The 4,133-nt window shown below is 48.2% G+C and overlaps 1 long non-coding RNA gene across 1 annotated transcript; it reads right to left on the reverse strand.

Moving 5' to 3' along the window:
- Positions 1 to 3,283: 3,283 nt before the first annotated feature.
- On the reverse strand, positions 3,284 to 3,875 carry LOC126397737 (uncharacterized). The gene is made up of 3 exons (XR_007570705.1): positions 3,782 to 3,875; positions 3,633 to 3,697; positions 3,284 to 3,546 (listed from the first exon to the last, which is right to left on the reverse strand). It is a non-coding gene; the product is annotated as an uncharacterized LOC126397737 (long non-coding RNA).
- Between the last annotated feature and the right edge of the window lie 258 nt (positions 3,876 to 4,133).

Here is a 4,133-nt window from a genome sequence, read left to right on the forward strand (position 1 = left end):
AGAGAGAGAGAGATGCAGGACAGACGGTAATGACAGTAGCTTACAACAACATTAATGAAAGTAATAATATTATCGTTATAGTTCTGGCTACTGTGGTACAATATGTTGAAAGTATATATTAGTATCTGGCAGTATACATGTGTGATAATAATCATATGTGTATTATAACAGTAGAAGTATGACTAATGACTAATGATGGCAGCAGCAGCAGCAGCAGCAGGAGGCATCTCCTGTCCTCCTGTTGTCACCTGAGCCATCATCCCCTCGTGGAAACTTTGCAGGATGTTAACAAACTTCTGCGGGCAGCCAACCCTAAGAAGGACGGCCCAGAGCAAGTCTCTGTTGACCGTATCAAAGGCCTTTGATAGGTCCACGAAAGCCATGTACAGATCTTGATGTAGCTCTCTACACTTCTCTTGTAGCTGGTGAGTTGTAAAAATCATGTCCACAGTGCTGCGATTCTTCCTGAAGCCACATTGAGACTCGGGCAGTAGATGTTTTGTTATACTCCTTATGAGTCTGGACAGCATCACTTTGGCAAGAACCTTGCCGGCAACAGCGAGAAGGGATATTCCCCTACTATTCCCGCAGACAGACTTCTCCCCCTTCCCTTTATATATGGTGACGACATTTGCGTCCCGCCATTGCTGGGGGACTGCTTCATGCTTCCATACATCAGTTATAAGGTTGAAGACTGCTCTTGTGCAAAATAGCCTCCATTCTTGAGGATCTCTGCAGGGATGCCATCAGGGCCAGGGGTCTTGTTGTTCTTAAGTGACCTGACTGCAGCCAGGGGTCTTGTTGTTCTTAAGTGACCTGACTGCAGCCAGGACTTCAGAGAAGGTTGGTGGAAGATCCAGTTCTTCAAAGGTCGGGTAGCAGGGAAGCTCTTCCAGGACTGCCAAATCAGGAGTGGCGGGTTGGTTCAAAAGAGCCTGGAAGTGTTCAGCCCATCTGTCCAGCCTCAAGCTGCAGGTGTAGCCCTGCCTCACCATGCTCCCACTGATATCTGTGCCCTCCAGCACGTGGACCCTGTTATACACGAGGTCTTGGTTTTCTGGAAGCGAAAGCAGCGTCCCAATCAGGAGGAGCGGAAGTGGCTATCTCGGCTTGCTTCAACACTTCTCTGGCAGTGGGACAGGTTGATTGAGAGGGATGGTCTCCTGCATCGTCAGATCTTCCGCCCTTATGGTGCCCAGGCAGTCCTCCAGTTGCTCCTTTCTGTTGCCTTAAAGGAAAAGGTGTTGTCAAAGGTTCACTGGGGGCATGGCCATCAAGGGGTTGAAAGAACCCTGGAGCTACTACGGCAGCGGTGTTACTGGCGGGTATGTCCTCCGAGGTAGCGCAGTGGTGTCAGGCCTGTGAGAGGTGCCAAGCTGCCAAGGACAACCAACCCACTGCCGGTAGTTATCTGGACCATTTGCTGGCTTCTCGGCCCAATGAGATTTTAGTTATGGACTACACAGTCTTGGAGCCCACCCATTATGGGGTGGAAAATGTCCTTGTTATGATGGACATTTTCAGCAAGTACATGCTAGCTGTTCCTGCCGTGACCAACAAGCCTCCACTGTAGCTCAGGTGTTGGTAACAGAGTGGTTCTCAAAGTTCGGTGTCCCAGCTCGTATTCACTCAAATCGGGGCCATAACTTTGAGAGCTCTCTGGTTCAGCAGCTCTGTGCCCTGTACGCTGTTGAGAAGTCTCGGACAACCCCATACCATCCAACCGGTAATGGCCAGTGCAAGAGGTTTAATCGGACCCTTCACAACCTGCTGCGCACTCTGCCTGTGTCTTGCAAGTGGGACTGGAGCTCCTGCCTGCCACAGGTATTGTATTCTTACAATACCACTCCCCATCAGGCAACTGGGGAGTCCCCTTTCTTTCTCATGTTTGGGCAAGAACCTAGGCTCCCAGTTGATTTCCTGTTGGGTCGAGTACGGGAACCTGTCGGTGGCGAAGTCCATGAATGGATTCAGGAGCACCAGACCCGATTGCAGATAGCCTTTGAAGGTACCCCAGAGAGGCTGAGGATGACAGCAGAGCGCAGAAAGAGGAATTATGATCAGCGTGTAGAGATGCTCCACTGCAGGAGGGCCAGTTGGTGAGGTTGCAAGACTTTGGTGCAAAAGGGTGCCATAAGATCCAGGATCTGTGGGGTTCTATAGTGTATAAAGTCTTGAAAGTGTGGTGGGAGTAGGACGAGATAATTGAGTACAATACTATATGTGGCGTTGCGGGGTTAATGATAAAGCCGGCCCAATATTATGTTACCAATTAGGCTTTTAGGATTGAAGAAGGAAGCCAACAACGCCACCCTGGGAATTGCACCCAGGGTATTGTAAATAAGGTAAATGTAATAGAAAGGCACGCAGGTAAGTAACACAAGGAAAGGCAGGAGACGTGGTTCGAGGTAGCAAAAACAATTAGCAAGTTTATTACAGATTGGTCATACAAAAAAAATTAAAGTATTTTAAAAGGTATTTCAAGGTATTTTAAAAATAAGCCAAATAATTGAGATGCTACTCAGTGACTGGGACTTACCAACGGTGAGGGGCACCCCAGGGTGAGCAGTCCAAATGATAAAGAAAAGGGACACCCCACACGTACGTGCCACACGCACACACACAGCAAAAGGTGACTTGCAACGAAAACCCAAAATCCAAGATCACAGCACACCAAGGGAAGCCACACCCAGGACACCGCCACCACCGTTGGCTCTCAGCGCTACGAGGAGACAGAAGACACAATTAATTAATATACTCCAATACAACTCATATCTTTTGCTTTCCTTTTAAAATATACAAGGTCAGTTATCTCAATACAAAGAAAAAAACAACAACGAAAGGAAAATACCAGCAGTCTAGAACTGAAACTCCATAAAGGTTACAAAAAAAACATTAAATCATTTCAACATTAGCAAATTAAACAACCAAAGAAACTAAGGAAAAAGGTCTCTGGCCAGAGGTACTAAATTAACAGATACCCATAATCATCTATTTACAATGGAACTAAATGATAAGTGACCAACCGATTAACTCCATATAATAAAATACCTTAAAAGACAAAAAAATAACCGAGTCCTATCTACCCCCCCTTGCACACACTCACTCATCCACGCACAACCAGTCCTTGCGGATGACCATCCACTCGCTCTCTCGGTCCTCACAAACACGCATTCACCCACGCACACACAGTCTGGTCCGGGCAGTGAGTGAACAGCACGCCGAACAGCAACCTGCAGAAAGTAGTCACCGTAGCAGTAGCAGCGGCCGCAAGCGAAGCGAAGCATAAAGCGGCAAGCAAAGCAGGAGAGCCAGCACAGCCAATAGTCCATACAGCAAGGCAACAGAGCAATCCCAGGCAAAGCGCCACCGCACAATGAGGGTAGGCGAAGCAGCAGTGTTCCTGCACTTATCTTAATGTCCAGAGTTGAGCCACCGATCCCGATCAGCAGGCGTCTTCCCGATGAGGGGAGAGATGAAGAAGTTCCGCGCTGCTCTGTGTTAACCGGAACGTCGGTGGTGCGCCAGTGATGCGTTCACGGTCCGCTATGAAAAATGGACAGGTGAGGTATTTAGCGTCGGAGCTAACAGGCTACTGTTAAAACTTAAAGTAAACACTATGGTGCCCGTACCTTGTCCGCTTAGTGCCTGTGCTGACAAAGAAAATCGCTGCCATCCAAGTAACCACAATCGACCACTACAAAACACAGAATTTGAAACATTTAGCACAGAGGCTAATGAGAGCTGAAAAGAACAACCTGCACGCCATGCAGCCGCTTACCTGTCCGCACCGAGAGCAGAGGAGGAAGCGGAAGGCCGGAAGAACGGGCGGGCCTTCGAGCCAGGAAGTGAGAGGGAGAAAGGGGGGTACAGCCTCCCTTTTATCCCCTCGCCCTCTACACTGATAGGCTAAGGCACCAGACTCGCCTGCAATGTATGGTGCAGAGCAGCAGACTCGCCTGCAATCAACTACAGCGGCATATCATACTGCTACATATATATGTCTGTATACACTTCAAGAATCTAAACAGTTGCACGACAACGCCACCCTGGGAATTTCACCCAGGGAATTATTATCCTTTTAAAGGGAAATTTCGGTTTATTTCAACCCATCTCCTATCGTCCTAAATTTG

Source organism: Epinephelus moara, chromosome 2 (genome assembly GCF_006386435.1).
Source record: "Epinephelus moara isolate mb chromosome 2, YSFRI_EMoa_1.0, whole genome shotgun sequence".
NCBI lineage: Eukaryota > Metazoa > Chordata > Actinopteri > Perciformes > Serranidae > Epinephelus > Epinephelus moara.